Raw genomic sequence first — 19,039 nt, forward strand, 5'->3', positions numbered from 1 at the left:
ACACATGGGAATATAATGGGAGTACAATATAACATTTAATTCATTTTTAAAGACACAACCTAAAACTGTGAAAGAATTTCCAGCCTCCCCCTGACTGCCGGGGACACACATTTCCTTTCTGATACCCTCAGGGGTCCTTTAGTGGCAAAGTTTGAGGAACACTGAGCTACTTCCCAAGGCCTTGGGGAGATTCCACATGAGGAAACTGAGGCCCATGGGGGCCCTGCTTGTCCCCAGTACAGCAATGAGTCCACGGCGGCCCCTTGGACTGGAAACCTCACCTGCCAACCTCCTTCAGGGCCCAGCCCAGGTGGAGAATATGGGGCCAAGCTCCCAGCTGGCCGATGGGATTCCGGAAAGGCCACACTGACCCTCCAGCCAAGGTCATACAACTTGGCCCAGTATCCCAAATGGCTCTCTCAGGCTCCATGTTCAGGCTCTCCCAAGAAGGCAGGCGCTGGGCAGGACAGGGATGGGGCCATCAGCTGCTGTCACCCACCCTGTAATTTCCTGGACTTTTATCCATTTTCCCCTCAATTATGTGCTGCTCAAAATGGTCCTTTTCGGCTTCCTCACAGGCTCTTGCCTGCTCATGCCTTCTTTGTGTCCCAGGTAATTGCTAGTGACCTTTTCTAAGTGTACTAATTAAAGGTGCCAATTTAATCTTATATTTAAGACAAGACACCCCGCAATTTTCCCACTGGGCACATACTCCCCCGCCCAACTGTCCTGCCATTCTGTAGAAGCTGGGCCTGGCTTTGGCTTCTTCAGGACAAGCAGCTCATTTCCCCATCAAGGAGGCTTCCAGCAACCTCTGTGTGCACCATTCAGACAGGAATAAAGCCAAGCTGTGGGGCCCAACCCCTTCCCAGTGCCCCCAGAAGCAGCCCCTCAGGAGAACCATCCCGGCTGTGGGATCCTGGGGTACACACACCACACTCTGGGTTTGTTTTCCACCTGGGAAATAGTATACCCTGCAACTCAGGCTGTGCAATACCTGGAGCTCTTTTTTTTTTTTTTTAATTGCGGTAAAATATATATAACATAAAATGTATCATTTTAATCAATTCAGTGGCATGTGGTACATTCACAATGTGGTGTAAGTATCACCACTATCTGTCTCCAGAACATCTGCATCACCCCAAAAGGAAACCCATACCCATTAGCATTCCTCCCCATTCCCTCTTCCCTCAGCCCCTGGCAACTGCTAATCCACTGTTTATCTCTACAGATTTGCCTGTTCTGGATATTTCATATAAATAGAATCATATGATAAGTGCTGGCTTTTTTGTTACTCAGCATAATGTTTTCAAGGATCATCCATTTGTAACATGTATTAGTATTTAATTCCTTTTTATGACTGAGTAATATTCCATTGTATGGGTATGCTATATTTTGTTTACCCATATCATCAGCTGATGGACGTTTGGGTTGTTTCCCCCTTTTGGCTATTGTGAATAATGATGCTATGAATACCTGTGGACAAGTTTTTGTTTGAACACCTGTTTTCAATTTAGGGGAGGGGGGTATATACCTAGGAGTGGAATTGCTGGGTCATATAGAAACCCTCTGTTTGTTAAACTTTTTGAGGAGCCACCTAATTGTTTTTCATAGTAATCACACCATTTAAATTTCTGCCAAAAATGAATGAGGCCTGGAGTTCTTTTCAGTGGTAAGAAGGATAATCAATGTTTCACAGGGCTGTATGGTAGAGAGATGGGAGCTCGGCAGCCCTCCATAGCCGATCCTATTGGTACCCTGCCCGCTATGTCTTAGCACATACCATTGTCACACACACCAGCTCAACCTCCAGCTGCCAGGCCTGAAGGGTTCTGGCCATCAGAGACTGCTCTACCCATAAACAGGACAAGCCAGCAGTGCCAGGGAATAATGCCCCTGGTAGCAGCACTCAATGAATGACAGATGGAAGATGGCAGATAAAGAGCTGGTAGATAAATGCCCCAGCTCCCTCACCTCGCAGGGGGGTAACTCACAGGCCGTGTTCCACACTGGCTCTTGGAGGTCCCCCATGGGACTCATCTCCACTTGCCCACAGAGGTGACTTGGTTAATGAAGCATCTTTATGGCTTCCTTTCCTTCCCAGTCTCATGTCCTCACTCCCCGACCTGTGTTTCCTGGAATCTCCTCCCCATAAACAATTTGCACTTGAATCCTCATCACAAGGCCTGCTTCTGCTTCGTAAGACCTCCTAAGACTGTGGTATCAGAATCACCCAGTGTGCTTGTTATAATACAGATTCCCAAGCCCTGCTGCCTCGATTGGCGGGGGGGGGGGGGGACCCCAGAGTTTAAACGTTTAAACAGCAGCTCCCATTCTCCCTGCAAGAGACTCTGACACACAGCCTGAGACTGGTTTATAGCAGGGTGATATTCAAATATTTAACAATGGCCACAGTACAGGCATCAACCAATCAGAAAGGATGCTGGCCATAAACAAACCGGACCAGTGAGTACTGCCTGTAAGTCAGCCTGGTTTATGGCTCACATTTTAGATGCAGAGAAAAGCGCCTCTGGACCCAGGATGATTTAAAGGCTCGGTCGTAGGGCTCTCGGTTCAGTCAGTGCTGCTGGAGGACTCTCTGCTCTTGGCCTCCCCCACCCTCAGCAGACGGGTAACCCAGAGAGGCTGGCCCCTCCACCCTGTGCCAACCCAACCCAGGTCAGGGCCCAGCCTAACCTCATGGGTGGAAAGTGGAACTTTAAAGAACTTAAATCACTGTACACCTATGTTCATAGCAGCATTAGTCACAATGGCCAAAAGGTGGAAGCGACCCAAGTGTCCATCGATGGAAGAATGGATAAAGGAGATGTGGCATCTACAGCCAATGGAAATTATTTAGCCTTAAAAAGGAAGGAAATTCTGACACATGCTACAACATGGATGAAACTTGAGGACACTGTGCTAAGTCTATGCTGATAAGCCAGTCACAGAAAGACAAACACTGGTATTATTTCACTTACGTGATGTCCCTAGAGGGGTCAAATTCATAGAGACAGAATGTAGAAGGGTGGTTGCCAGGGGCTGTGGAGAGGGAGGGTTGGGAGTTGTTGTTTAATGGGTTCAGTATTAATTCTACAAGATGAAAAGAATTCTGGAGATTGGCTGCACAAGGGCGTGAATGTACTTAACATTCTCTATACTTAAAAATGGTTAAGATGGTAAATTTTAGGTTATGTGTATTTTACCACAATTTAAAGATTTAAAAACCAAAACTTAAACCAGATCACATCTAAGGCCCCAGTGACCTGACCTGAGATAATCCTCCCACTGTTTCTCACAAAGGGGTCCCTGGGCTTACCTGCCTCTGCCATGGTCTTCTTTCTGATCCTGAACACTCTGTCGCTGCCTCAGGGCCTTTGCCCTGGTTGTGTCTTCTGCCAGGAATATTCCAACCCTAGGTCACTACATGCTACTCATTATTCACCTCTCAGGCCATGAGCTACCTTCTCGGAGAGGCCTTCCTCAAATACTCCATCATACAGGTAGAGTCTGTCTAAAGAGAAGTCTCATCACTGTGTCCTCACACCCCAAGTCACTGCCTTCACAGCCCCTCCCTCCTCTGAAATGATCTCGTTTACTCACTTGACTTGCTGACTGCCTGCCCCAACCCCCTATCTGCCACACAAACACACTCGTGTTAGCTCCATGGGGGCAGCAGCCTGGCCTGTCGTGTTCCCTGATGTATCCCTAAGCCTAACATGGGCTGGCATCCTGGAGGCACTCAGTAAATAGTCATTGGGTAAATAAATGAATGCTGCCAACTGCCTAGGGGTGTCGGGAGAAGATAGCCCCCACCAAAGTCATGAAGATCTCTGAGCCACGACAAGAGGAGAGAGTACAGCAAGTTAACTCTTAATTATGTACACTAATGGACAGGAAAAAGCACAGATAATCAAAACCTACCAATGTCCAAACCTGAAGCACCTGGGTTTGGATGCAGGTAGAATCATATCGGGGCACTGGCTGGTGGTCCATTCTCTCAGGAACAGCCCTGTACCCCATCCTGAGGCCATGACCTCTACCCTGGGGGTCATCAGGGGCAATGCACATTACTCTTGGGGCCAAGTACTCTTTCCTGGCAGCTAGGTACCCCATCCTGGGGCCATGTACTCCATCACGGGGTCAAGTACCCTACCCTGGGGCCAAGTACCCCATTCTGGGCAGTGTACCCCATTTTAGGGGCCATGTACCCCATCCCTGGCAGTGTACCCCATCCTCGGGCAGTGAACCCTGTCCTGGAGGCCAGGGGCCCCAGTGGGAGTGGGGATCTGCTCAGCAGGTTTCGAATGCCCCTCCCTGGGAGGCACAGGGCTGGCGACACATCCACCACAGTGGCCTCAGCTCCTCAGCAGCAGGCCACATCTGTCTTCCAGGCAAGGGGTGGACAATCACAGCTTCCTGTGCAGCCTTGCTGGGCCCATGCTGATTGCCGAGGTGACTGTTACTGTTATTATTGTTATTTGCACTGACGGGTGAGGCCTAGGATGGGCATGTCATGCACTCCTGGGGAGCTGCGAGTCTTTACCTGCTAGACCATGGGTGGACCAGAAACTCAGGAAGGGCAGTGGCAGGCTGCAAGGCCTTTTATTTCATTTTTATGTTTTGGATTGGGGAAGGAGGAAAGCTATGTTCCCCAAACCCAGGGAGGGTGCAACAGAATGAATAAAGGGTAAGGAGAGTATACCATGCTTCCTCCTTACAGTATCATCTTCTTAAGGCAAACCTTTGATTGTGTCACACCCTACTTAGACACCTCCCACAGTTCACACAAAATTATAACAAAATTCCTTACTGAATGGCCAATGCTCCTCTCAACCTGTCCTCAACCCCCTGGCCGGTCACGGTCACGTTTCCACCACACCCTCTGGGCTCAGCCCAAAGCCCTACTGTCATCCCTCAATCACACCGGGGCCTCGCCTGTTCCTATACCTGTGCTGCTGCTGTTCCTTCAGCCTGTAAGTCCCTTCCTCCTCTCACTGCCTCTCAAATCCTGGTCACCCTTAAATGCATGCCTCAAATGCTACCTCTGTCATAAATATCTCCCTGATTTGTTGTCTGTACCTCTACACAGCAGGGAGTGGGCATCACCCCTTGAAGGTAGAGGCTGATGTTCTGGGACACGCTTGGCAAATCTTCCCACCCCTCCGTGATTAACTATCGCTCATCTCTTGGGACCGAGGAGCTGGTCCATTCGTTCCCCTACCCGAGCAAACATTACTAATCAATCACAGCTCCCTTTTCTGTTGAGTCTATATTCAACTTCAGAATCCTTCACAACACTGCGTTCCATACAGTCACTACTAATCAATCCTCAAAGGCATGTGAGAGCAAACCTTTTGCAATCTGTGACCTAAAAGGACTTCACATCAGCCGTGATCTACTGTTCATTCCCAACCAGGGGCCAAGGATCTAGCAGTCTGCTCTTATCAGGCTCAGGGCAGTTAGGAGGGAGAGAATCACACTTAGAGTCTACAGGTGAGCTCAGAAACAAGGACTAATTACAGCGGAAATGAGAACCAAAAAAAGCCCCTTCTCATTTTACAGAGAGGAGCAGGGGTCCTGGCTGGAAGACAGCTGCTTGAGACAGAGCTGTGTATGGGTGAGTGGCTGAGCAAGGAGTAGCAGACAGTAGGCCCCCAACCCCAGATTACAGGCCGTGGGTTGTGCCCAGGTCTTTCTGAGAATAACCATTTGCCCCGCCCCATGGCCGTGGGCCTCCTGCACAAGCCCCACCCCCTTCAGGGAGGAAACCCCCTCACCCCCAACCCGTGGTCCGGAGGGACCTAGCTGCTCTGCCTTAGTCTCTGCCAGAGCCAGGGGCTGCTGCCTTCCCCTTCTCCCCTGAGATGAGCCCCGTAGAGCCTGGGCTGGCCTTGGAGCCTGCAATCTCATTTGTTTCCCCTCTGGGATCAGACAGGCCAGTGAAGTGCCTTGATTCCTGGGGATAATCTCATTTGTCTTAGGTTTCCCCTCCCTGCTCTCCTGCCTTCAGTCAGGCTTCTTCCCTCTAATGCCCTGGCATCCTGAACTTGGTCTGACCTCAGGGAAGCCAACTTTGTTTGGGGGTTATTTTGTGGTCCTGGGCCCCACGTACGCCACAGTGAGATGTGTGGCGGCCCCCTCTCTCCAAGCCTGCCCTGCATTGGCCGACGCCCTCACGTTCATCAGAACACCCTTGTCCGGATAAAGGAACTGTCTCTGTCTCCAGAGCCCACAGGCTCTCTTCACGTCCTCTCTCTCCTACAGCTCCGTCCACTCAGCGTAGATGGCACGAAGTGCTTGGGGGAAAGAAACTAGCGTTCAGTTAGAACTCAATGGTTTTCATTCATTCTCTGTCATCGATTTCTCACTATGGCCCCAGAGAGAGAAGTTAGCATCCCCACTACACAGACGAGAAAACTGAGGCTCAAAGGGGTAAAATAACCTACCCAAGATCACATAGCTGGGAGGTAGCAGAACAAGGATTTGAACCCAAGTCTGTCTGACTCAGAATTCACGTTCCCTCCACCGCCATCACAGTTTTATCAAAAAGCCTTTTACTGAGCCCCAATCTGAGGCTTCCCTCTCCTTGCTCCAGGGAGACCCCCAGGGAGACTGCTGCCAGGGAGACCCCCAGGCCCCCTCCATGTTTTAGGCTGCTCTGGACTCCTGGGTTACTTGGCTGGCCTGAAGGTGAGCACCCTTGAGGCACAGACTATGGGGCCTCCCCTCCATTACCCTGGCTTTCCACAGCCCACTTATCACCAGCCAGGAAGATGGCGAGTTCCTCCTGAGAGTCGGAGAAGGGGCAGCTGGCTCATCTGGGCACACAGGTGCCTGATGGCTAAGGTGACAGGCTAATTCAGCAGAACAGAGAGAGGCATTAAACAGAACAGAGTGATATAAGCTCAGAGGCTTTGGTGGCGGGGAAGGATAGGAGCTACGTTTATTTGAAAGTAATAAAGCACAAGAGCAAAGATCAGACATTAAATATTTGAGGGACCTGGCCCTAAGTCTCAGAATCCCAGAGCTGTTCTGCTTCTGGCATAACCGCGATAGAGCCATCATCGCCAAGGGCTGCCTCGCCCGGCAGCAGACACCAACGTGCTCTAAGCCCCTATAAGCTTATGAATCACAGAGAGGTTGCTACTTGCCTAAAGTCACACAGCTCACACAAGGCAGAGCTAGGATTGTTCGGTGACCCTTCTAATCCCCATGCAGCAATTATAGTCCTTCATTCATTCACTCGGCAAGCATTGCCTGAGCACCTGCTCTGTCCTGGGCACTGCTCTAGGCACTGGTGATACAGCAGTGAACAAAACAGACCTACATACATACCTCTATGCCACATGCTTTTCCTGGCCTTTCACAGTCACGTTTGGGAAGCGTGAGCATGGGTTTGGGGTCTAGTCACAGCCTGGATGGAGGAAGAACTGTGTTCCTACCCTTCCCCCTGGTTCATGGGCTGTGACCCCGAGGATGAGCACTTGGCAAGGGGGGGCACTCGGGGCATAGGATCAAAGGACACAGAAGAAGTTTCAAGAGGAAGGCAGCTTCAGTGTGAAGTCCCTTTATTAAGACAGAGGGAAGCAGTGGGGCTTAGAACTAACAAGGCTGGCACTGGATGGCGTTCAGCCACGACTTCCTGTGTGACCGTGGGCAAGTCATTCACCTCTCTGAGCCTCCCTTTCCCCACTGACACTATGAGGGGGCTAACATCAATGGCCAAAGCACAGAGGTCCTTGGGGAGAATCGAATCCAACTTGGCAAGTGGGTGTCAGCTCAGGTGCCAGGCTGGTCCCCAGGTCATGGTTTTGTGGGCAGTGTGGTGAAGGATTTCGAGGCTGAACCTCCGTTCAGGAGCAAAGGATGCTGTGACCCATTAGAGACACGTGATGTGAGTAGGGGACGGGGTAGCCGTACACGTGCCACAAGTTCACATTCTTGATGAGGCCAACAAGCCAAAGAAGAGAGCGGGGCTGCGCAGCTCAGTGACGCATCCATGGTCACCCAGCTGATAGCTACAGGTGGCAGAGCTGAGACTCAGCTGGGTGCTGGGCTCCCCAATATTGTTTCCACTGCACCACATTAAGGTCCTGTCCAGCTAAAATATCTACAGTATTGTGGTTCTGTTTGCCACACTGTGTCCTAGGCACTGTGGAGGACAGAAGGGCATAGATGACCCAGCCCCAGCTGGCAAGGCTTTCCAACCTGGTTGAAACACGCTGGGAAGAGCCTGACTCGTCAGGGCTGACAGCCCAGGTCCAGGGTAGACCAGATATTCTTTTCTGCTCAAGAATAGCAGCCTGAGCATGAAATAGCCATGAATAAAAGGGCTCCGGAATATTCTGTTTGACCTTCCTGAGTCCTTGCTGCAGCTCCCTGGCCTATGGGGGCCGGGAAAGCCAAGTGGTAGTTACCAGATTTAATAACAGTGATAATAGTGGGGTGGGTATTTTTTTCCCTTCTCCTGAAACTTTTCAATTCATTGAACTGTTCAATTAACTTTACAAAAGGAAATGTGGAAAAATAATGGCAAATTGAACTTGACATTATCATTAAAATAAACAGCACTGCCAGCCCTTGAAGGCTTAGAAGAGATTATCCAAACACTTGCAGGCACGTGCTGATTCCTTCCTGCTCAGGGGGACCCGGTGCTTCCCTCCTGCCTCTCACGCACCCTGTCAACACTCTCATTTCCCTAGCTCGGAATGAGCCATGCCACTGTCACCCATCAGCACAGCCCCCCGGTGAGAGCAGCCACAGCGAGGCCAGGCTCTGCTGACAGGCTGCATCTCCAGGGTGTCCCTTCCCTCTCCTGCAAATGATGGGGTATTTCAGTCCAGCGGGTCTTAGGCCAGGCTACATGTCAGAATCACCTGTGGCATTTTTGCAACTCCAGATGCTAAGCTGTACCCCCCAGACTAAGTGCATCAGAGTTTTTGGGGAAGGGACTCAAGCATCAGAATTCTCAAAAAAACAAAAAACCCCAGATGATTCCAAAGGGCAGCCAAGGTTGATAACGAAGGTCTAGATGATCCCCGAGATCCCTTCAATCTCCAGGACTAATCCAAGAAACTACGATGTAGGAAAACCTCTAGGTCAGTGGTCCCCAAACTTGTCAGCACACTGGAATCACCTGGAGCTTTCAAACAATCCCTGTGCCGTGTCCCACAGGCTGTGATTAATTGGGCTGGGGTACAGCCAGGCTTTGGAAAGTTCTAAATCCCCAGGTGGTTCTAATGTGCCGGCAAGATTGGGAATGACTGATCTAGGTGGTGTTTTCACTTGGCGAACTGGAGCCATTCCTGATGACCCTCCTCCAGGGGACTCTACAGCCTCAAACGTGTGGGTCCCTAGCTACATCAGTGCCCCCAGACACATTCCACTCAGGCCAATTGCACGGGTGGGGCAGGAAAAGAAAAATATTATTTGCTCGGTTGCCCCTTCCCATGTTCAAATTTTTCCAAGTCCGAATATTAAAAAAAAAGAAGTACATACATGGTTTTAAAGCAGTGAACCTCAACCTGATTTCATATTAGCATCACCTAGGGAGCTTCTAAAAATAAGGATGCCCCAGCCCTACTCCCTAAGGGTTCTGTTTTAATTAATTGGTCTAGTCCAGGGCCCAGACATCAGTATTTTGCTATAATTCCCCCAAGAGATTCCAGTGTGCAGCCAATAGAGAATCACTGCGTTAGAGTACAGGTTCTCAAACTTGAGCCTTCATCAGCATCATCAGGAGGGCTTGTTTAAAATGCAGATTCACAGGCCCCTGCCAGAGTTCCTGGTTCAGAATCTGCATTTCTAACAAGTTCCTAGGTGATGCTGAGGCTGCTGGTCTGGAACCACAGCTTTGAGAACCACAGGGTTAGAACTTCCATGGGCTTGGGTCCCAGTCAATTAAAATGCTTTTCAAAGGGAATTTGGACCTTAGGGCCTGGCTTCAGAATCTCATACCTTCCTGTGTCCCCAAACCCAAGGGGCTGCTTCTTTTCACCTCTAAATAGCAGGAAAGGAGACTAAGAAACTAAGGTGCAAGCAGAAAAGCAGGTGAGAAAGACACTTTTCCCCTCATCCCTGCTCCCCCTCCCGCCTCCCACTGAGAAGGAGGCCAGACAAGTCCCTCCAGAAATCACTTCCTCTTTGAGGAGACTCATAATTACCCACAATGATCACAGCACCATTCATTTTGCCCTAAAATTAATACATCACTTTGAGAATGATAACGCACTAATTCATCACAAGATTTATGAAACTTGCACTTTTTCTAATGAGATTTATGCAAATGCTGCTCTTGCCACTGTTTGTGTTTTTAAAAGTTTTGCCAGGTAGGTGGGGTCCAGCTCAGCTGGCAGAGGCCCTGCCCCTACTCAGGGGCTGGTGGGGGGCGCACCGTGGCGGTTCCTGACCTTGGAGGGTCCAGGTGAGCAAGCTTTCCCACTCGTCTTATCCCCCGTCCCATCTCTCCCCAGGTATGCCTTTATTCATCTGGGGCCAGTCCTTTTAGCGGGCTCACCTGCCGCCTCAGGTGGGGGAAGCCGTTACAGGTGGTGGGCTCGTTCTCTAGGTGAGCATGGGTCGATTCATCTAATCAGAGGCCTCCCAGGCCCTCGGTCTCTGAGAACAACTGTGGGGTGACAGCATCCCACTTAGCAAGGGCATGAGACAAGAGAGGCACACGGGATGCTGAATTTAAGGTGGCACTCCCTCTCAGTGCTGACCCTCTACTTGCACAAGTCCCAGAGCATCCCCCCAGTTTTTGTGCCCTGGGCACCTGGCTTGTCTCACCCTAGTCCTGGCCTTGCCACTAGATACCATTCATTGAGCACCTACTGTCTGATGGGCAATCTGTTAAGCACTTCACAGGCTCAATCTCATTTAATACCTACCAGAAACCTGTGAGAAAGGTATTCCCACACTCAAATGAGGAGACTGGGTCTCAGAGAGGTTTAGCAACTTGCCCAAGATCACACAGCTAAAAAGAGGTGGAGTCAGAATTCAAATCCAGGACCAGCTGACCTTGAAAACAGTGTTCTTATTCAGTACTGGCCCCAAATGATTCACAGTGGCCTGTCCTCTACTGGGGATTTAGTAACACTCCATATATCCAAGAGTCACATCCCACGTATTCACTTATCCAGAACATAGACAAAAAGCAAGAAATTAGCCCCAAAGGTCTTTGAGCAGCTAAAAGTCATGGTACAAAATCCATGCACCAAATTTCAAGTGCATTATGAAAAAGAGAGTTATGGTCAGGTCCTCACTCAGAGCCTGTTTACCCTTACTTTACATACAATTATAATCAGACTGGTTCTTTGCTTTTTCAATTTATAGACATCTCAAGCAGGTACGTGAACAATAATAAGAAGCAATTATCAACAGCTTCTGCTGCTCACAAAAGGGAATGATCAAAACTCTCTGAAAAGTGAAAACTTCAAATACTCCAAGTCCCTTCTCTAGCTCCTGTCAATGACGATGCATCATCAGAGAATGCTATTCGTGGCTATTCGCGGTGATGTGCTCGATGCTGTGCCGAGGAAGTGCTGAATGATGAGTCATCCCTATGTAAGGAGGCAGGTGCATACAAAATAGGTCTTATGCATATTCCATGCAAGTCATTATAATTAAAAAAAAGATTTTGTGCTTAAAGGGATGCTTCCCAAAGTGTATTTCACGAATCATTAATTCCCGAGGAGGGATACTAATGGATACTCCATGATAAAGCATTCCTTGGACACGAAGGTCTAGGGAACATTGCATTAAAAAAATTTGAATAGGTTTCTTTCCTGCAGGACCTCTCAGAGCCTTTATTACATTAATGTGCATTGTGAAGCTCCACAAGGTGGTAGAGAAGATACAGCTTTCCCCAAATTTATTTTGCCAAGAATACCTTTCTCCCAAGAGCATCTCAAAGGACATCAGTGGTTCAGGAAATAATGACTGGAGAGATACATTGGGCCAGGAAGTTTTCTGGCTGATTTTACTTCAGGCATATCTTTTCTTGGGTGGGTGGGTGGATGGATGGATAAGCAAATGAACAAATGAGTAAAGGAACAAATAAACAAGTAAGCTGTTCTCATCCAAAGAGCCTATCAGAATCTCTGTCACGGGGAGGGGAACACACGAGTGCAGAGTCTGAGACAGCTCCTCCAGATGATTCTGCCCATCTCCCTGCCTGGTTATAAATCACTGCTTCATGAGCAGGCAACCCGGGACTCCTTAGCTGGGTGGCAGGTGAGATGCTTTTCACTCAGGCCAAATTCTGATCACCTGACACCTGAGAGAATAATCATAATAAGTCTAAATATGTGCACAATACCCAACACTTAGAAAGTGCTTTCCTGGCCGTTCATTCCAGGTCCTCACCACCACACCCCCAGGCAGGGGGCTGTCCAGGGGCTACACATTCTCTTAACAGTGAAGAAACTATGGTTCAGCGCAGCTGAGTGATGAGTCCAGAGGTGTACAGTGTGGGCTCCTGGAATTGGAGTCAGAGGCCCAGGTCCCACTCCTGGCCCCATCTGTGTAATCTAAGCAAACCTTGCCACCTCACTGGCCTTGCTCCTGCCTTAGAAAGCTGCGGCAAGGCCCAAGCCAGACAACAGAAGAGGAAGCACTTCATAAATGCCAGACATCCCATAGAGGCTTTGATTCTCCCACAGCAGACCCCAACCAAAGCATTTTGCACCCTGCATCCTAACGAGTGGCTGATCTTCCAGTCTGACTCTCCCACCTGACAGTGAGCACGCCTGAGGGCAGGGAATGTGACCCTGTTCCCTGCTGGATCCCCAGATCCTCGTCCAGTGCCTGGCGCAGGACAGGCCCTTGGGTAGTGTCTACTGAGCAGCTGAGTGAGTGAATGAATCAATCAATGAACGAAGGGATGCATCGCTGTATAAACATTAGGCAATCTGGTCCTAGAGTTGGCAGGAGTGTGGTTCTTGTAAAGCTAAAAGCCATGCCAAGGACTCCATCCCCAATTTCTACTAGGCACACCCCAAGGAGTGTCTTGCTGCCTCTGTTTGAGGAGCAGAGAAAAGAGAGTATGAGCCAGACAGCTTTCCCAGTGCCCACCTGCCTGATGACTGCCTGGCTGGGAGGATATTGTTGATTGGGTATGTTTATCTTTTAATTAGGCCGAGGGCAAACTCCTGGAGTCCTCGGAGGTCCTCTTCCCATTGGAATCAAGATTCTTCCTCCCCGCCCCCTGTGGACAGAGCTGGAAGCTCTCAGGCCCCACGTGGTGGAAATGGTGATCACTGGTGGACAAGAGGTGGGAACAAGTGAAGAGTTGAGGGTGGGCTGCAGAGGGGTCCCCTTGCCACTTAGCCAAAGTACTGCACGGAGACTGGCATCCACACATCTCCCCCCATGGCTTTCAGTGCCCCCATTCTCTGAACATCGGGGTGTAATTCACTTCCGGAAACTTGTGGGCAAGACTCTGGCCTCTTTCACTCTCGCTGGCAGAGTCTCCCCTCTTAAACTGATTTCTGAAACCTGCCGCTGCTTCAAGAAGCCTAGAAAGGGAGGCAGAGGACATGCATTTCAGCTCCTCTAGGTCCCTCTGTCCTTCACTGTGACAGGGCCTGGGGCTGGGCAGCCAGGGGGCAGAGGACCACTTCCCCAACAGAGCAGGTCAGAGGGCGTGGCAGGATGCCAGCGACAGTCTCCCACCACCCACCAGGCAGATGCAGGAGGCACTGGCCGCCTTCCCACCCCTCTCCCCGAGGCCGACGTGGCACCGCGGGGAGCTGTGCACAGTGCGGCCAAGAGCCCCTGAGTGCGGCCCCCCTGGACCTGCCGCGCTCCCGTGGGGAAGGGGGTCCTTAGACTCTAGTGGGAATCACAGAATACCAGAGCTGCCCAGAGTCTCAGACACCATGCAGTACCCTCAGGCTGCTTACAGGGACCCTGAGACCTGCAGCTGGGAGGGGGCTGGTCAAGGTCCCCTGTACAGTGATGGAGTTAGGACTAACATCCTGCTCTCTTCTGTCACGATTAAGTGCTCTTTTGCCTCAACTTTGCTGTACCCCCTTCCTCCCACAAGTTGTACAGAATATAGCAAGACAACCTCAGAGAACAAAGTGTGATGTTTCCAGCTGCATCACAAATGAAGGACATAGACTGTGACCCTAGTTTAGGTTGTTAAAAAAAAAAAAAAACTGATTCCTTCAAGGGCAACTCAGTCAAATTAACCACCATCACCATGGTTCAAAGCCTTACGTGGTAAACAGGTGCTGAGGCTCAGGTCAAGTTTAGAGGGTGGTATTTTGTTGGACTTCAACTATGTGCCCCAAACCATGCAAGTCTGTTTACTGGACTGGGGACCTCAAGGTGACTGTGTTTCCTGGGGTGTGCATGGGCAGGGAGCTGGTGAGTGAGGGGTGTTGGACGGAAGACAGCGCTGGGGGAGAAGTCTAAAGGTGCCCGAGTGGGCCGCAGCCAGGCCACATTGCCCGCAGCAGTGCCCTCTCAGAGGCTCGGCCTGGACCAGAAATACAAAGTGAAGGAAGAAACCCAGAGAGGCTACCTGATGCCTCGGGGCCATTTATGGAACCAGTTAAACCTGAGTTTTCATTGTCAGAGCCCCCAGGACTCAAAGAAGAGGAGAAAAAAGCCCAGGGTCCACCATGCCCTATTCAGCGTAGGAAGTCTGATAGAAAACCATCCCCACCAAAGCAGGGACCCCAAGAAGCACACCCTTAGTGTAAGGGTGGACTAGAAATAAATCTGTACCCCACACAAACTAGGAGTCTTTGAAAGAAACCAAAATGCCTCTCTGAAATCATGGTGATGAATAGAAAGGGGTGTACAGCCCTCAAGGATTCATAACCACGAGATCGCCCTCAGATGCATTTGCAGTCCAAGTTCACCTTGTCTGGGTGTCCAAAAATCCTTTAGCAAAAAATTTTAATTTAAAGTGGCCCCAGACAAGTAGTGAGCCTAAGTGCTTACTAAAAACAAATATAAATCCTCTCTGGAGTGACCCACCTGAAGGTCTCAGGTCTCAAAGAATCCCTCCCCTCACCTTGCCAACCAAATGAGGATCTTGCAGTCAAAATTAAGACATACACACTAAACACCATGACTGAAAACCTGAAGAAAAAACAGCATAATCAGACCTCAAACACTTCAGATATTGGAATTATCAGGCATAGAATATATAATGTTTACTATGCTTCAAGAACCAAAAGAGAGGCTTGCCAATAGGAAGAAAGAGCAAGCAAATTTAAAGAAGGGATCAAATAGAGCTTGTAGAAATCAAAATATGATCATTAAAATTTCAAAAGCATTAGTTTTACTGAAGATTAGACATGCCTGAAATGAATTGGTGAATTGAAAGACAAAATTGATGAAATTATCCAGAATGTAGCACAGAGAGTCAGAGATGGAAAATATAGCCAAGAGGGTAAGAAGCAAGAGGATAAAATTAAAAGGTCTAACCTATATTTAACTGGGATTCCAGAAGCAAGGAATGGGCAGAAGCAATATTTGAAGAGATTATGTTCCAGAATTGACCAAAGACTCCAATCTGTAGATTCAAGAAGCCCAGTGAAACCCAAGGAGGATAAATATTTACATAGCAATTCACACCAGACAGGTCATAGCAAAACTGCAAAACACCAAAGAAAAACAGAATATCTTAAATGCAACCAGAGAAGAAATACAGACTACCAACAAGGAACCAACATTTTAAACTGGAACTAATTTCTCAAATACAACAATGGATGCCTAAGTCAATAGACTGATATCTTCAGTGTGCTGAAAGGAAGTAAATGCCAACCTAGAATTCGCTATGAAGCAAAAATACCTTTCAATAACAAGAGTGAAACAAAAACACATTCAGGCTATTTAATTAGTGTCTTTAGGAATCAATGAAGTCATAGCTCAATGTCATCCGGGCTCAGGTTGGAAACAGAGATGAACAAAGAAGTTCAGGTGGGGATTGCACTGAATTGCAGGGCATATGTGTCCCATCTAAAGGGGGCAGCCTTCTGATTGTTGCCAGATCCAATCAATGAAAACTGGAAATCCATGTTTTGATATAAAATTTCCCAGTGTTTAGGTGTTGGCAACCAAGCAGAGGTTTAAAGAATCCCTGAGTGGGCCAAATAAAGCCAGTGTGGGAACAAAATTCAGGCAGTAGATCACTGGTGTACACTATTAGCTGGTGGAGACAAGTGACTAACCAAGCAACAGGGTAAGGAATGTCAAAGTAGCCTGGGCAGCATGAGAAAAAAAGACTCTGTGGACAAATGCAGCAGCCCCAGAGGCCCAGGACTGGCAGGTAGCCCTCATTCCTGGGTGGTAGGGTTCCCATCTTTTTCTCTGAGCACTGTACCCAAACTCACAGCATCCTGTACTCAGGAGAAGGTGCAAGGCCAAAGTTCCTCTGTCTGGAAGGCCCTTCACTTCCTTTCTCCCAGTATGTGCCTTCTCCTCCATATTTCGGTCCAGACACCTCCTGGGGTGGGGTGGGGTGGGGGGATTGGGATGCCTTCCCTGACCCACCCCTGAAGATGCTTGTGCTGGCTGCTATCAGAGCATGCATTTAGCCACATGAAGTAACATGTCCATGGCCCATCTCCCCACTCCCTCAAGAGCTTGACCCTGGCTCTCTTGCAGGGCATGAGGTAAGCACCCAGTGGACAGTAGCTGAGATTCTCAGAAAGGTACAGACAAGGGCAGGGACCATGGCCCCGGGAATGCAGATGCCTGCACATTACGTATGCAGTGACTCTCCACCCCGTGCACAGGATGGATATATTATGCAAAGGGCCTCTAGGCTGGCCTCTGGCATAAGTGATCATAAAGAGCATTAATAAGCAAAAAATGGAGAGAAAGTGGGCTGCTTTTATGCGTGGGGTGGGGGAAGGAGACAGGTGAAGGGGAAGCAGCAGCCAACCTGAGGACGTAAGACCGGATCTCCTCAATTGCTCATTAGGTGTGCTGCACGCAGGGTGACTGTGGTGGACAAGATGGCCTTCACCAAGCTTATGATCTGGGGGGTGGAGACGGACTCTAAATAAATAATTATACCATCAATTATTTAATTACAGTGGTGATAGGCCATATTAGAGAAAAGTAAGCAGCTAGGCCCTACCCCACCAAATGATTTAACCATTCTTTTCTTTCTTTGTGTTTTTAATAATTGTTTGATTTATTTTACTTTTATTAAATAATTGATCTAATTTACATCACTCAGAACTCATAAAGCACAAAAAGCCCCCACCCACTCAGTCCTTACCTTGCAAGCAACTACTGTTTGCAGTTTCTTATGTATCTTTCCAGAGATATGTTTATATTATGTATTCACAAGCAAATATGTGTGTATACATATATACAGATATATACACATATATATACTTTATTTCTCTTTTTTTAATACAAGTGGGAGTCTACTCTTCTTCACTTTGCTATATACCTCGAACAGATTTAAGAGCTAAAGGAAATGGCATGTGAACTTGGACCTGGAGGATAAGCTGGAGTTCTGTAGGTGAGAGGGAGGAGAGGACCATTCCAGGCAGAAGAAACAATGTGTTATAGCTACACCTTGGAGAGGTGAGGGAGGGCGGCAGCTTCTACCAACAGGGGGAGGGCATGAAGCACGTGGCTTGCCCAAGGTTACAGTCTGTGCCCTGTGAGTGACTGATGGAGGGTACAAAGGCCTGGCCCCCTGCCTCAGTCTGGATCATCCCAGCTCCAGAGCTCCCCTGAGGATCAGCTGAGGCCGCTGTTGCAACCTCAGCACAGCCCAGCTTCTCCCTCTGCCCAATCCTGCTCCCTTCACTCCCGCACACCCGGGTTAGCCTCCAGCATACAGATCTCCACCTCAGAGTCTGTCTCTAGGGAACGTGGCCTAAGGCAATGAGAAATGGTGCAAGAGCAAGAGAGCTGGAGTTTGCCATGCCAGGTTCAAGTCCAGCCTCCCCTGTACTGACTTTGTAACTGTGGCTATGTCCTGAGCCTCCGTTTCTTATCTATAAAATGAGGACTGTGATACTTGGCCTACTCTGTTGGAGGCCTGGTGTGAGATGATACGTGGGGAAACCTTGGTAGACAGTGCTGCCACCTTAAGCTATGTTACTGCAGTTAGGCCCTGACCATTTATCCCATCTCAGCCCTCCCCTCCTACCCTCTGCTCTAGGCTGGTCCCTGGCTACAAAAGCACACTGCTCCTCCCCTCCTCCCGTCCCATCTTTTCCAGCTCAAGGCCCATCTCCTCCAGGAAGCCTTCCCTGATATTCCTGCACTCTCTGCCTCCCTCTCCTCTGTGTCCCACAGTGCCTGGAGTCTCCACCAAATAATATGTTAATTCAGTGCTTCACGCCAAAATATCCCTAGATGCAGAGAAGAAGGGAACTTGTATCTCGGGAGATCCTGAAGATGTACAGCCTAAAGAAGCAGACCCCAAAGATGAAATTTATTCAAAATCTGTTTGATATTTTATTTGTTTACATCTTTGTTCACTCATTTATTCCCTCAATAAAGCTGCACTGAGAGCCTGCATAACACCGAACAGGACAGACATGGCTCCCGTCTTCAAGGAGCTTAGAGTCCAGTGGGTCCGTCTTAAAAATCTATAAATTCTGCACTCTACTCTGTAATATATTCATGTTTATTTTAATACAAAATTTTTCTTTCTCCATTCCACTGTCAAATAAAATCAGCACTCCAGGAAGATAAGTCAGATTTATCTGTGGCTTTTTGTGTGTCAGTTGGGTCCATGTATCCCAGCATGAAAAGTCCAGACCGTGCCTCCTGCTTACTCCTGGCTTTGTCATAGAATCCAAGCATCCTGGGAAAGCAGGACACAGGGTCACCTAGAGATCAGCCTAGAGCAATGGGTTCCAAACCAGTCCTCACCACCCAAGGGAAAACAGGCCAATGTGCCTGCCCAGAAACCATGCCCACTCCATACACACAACCTTCTCTGTCCACACAGGCTTCTCTGCCCACACAACTTCAATTTTTTCATGCAGCCGGTGGAGTATCCTTGACTCCAGAGAGGTAGAAGAACCATTCCTGGCCTCAG

General features: G+C 49.0%; 1 protein-coding gene across 1 annotated transcript in view; it reads right to left on the bottom strand.

Moving 5' to 3' along the window:
• LOC130706713 (cadherin-23-like) overlaps positions 1 to 19,039 on the bottom strand; it is a 210,677-nt gene that overhangs the window by 110,351 nt on the left and 81,287 nt on the right. The gene's annotated exons all lie outside the window — the stretch shown is intronic.

Source organism: Balaenoptera acutorostrata, unplaced genomic scaffold, assembly GCF_949987535.1.
Source record: "Balaenoptera acutorostrata unplaced genomic scaffold, mBalAcu1.1 scaffold_320, whole genome shotgun sequence".
Taxonomy (NCBI): Eukaryota; Metazoa; Chordata; class Mammalia; order Artiodactyla; family Balaenopteridae; genus Balaenoptera; species Balaenoptera acutorostrata.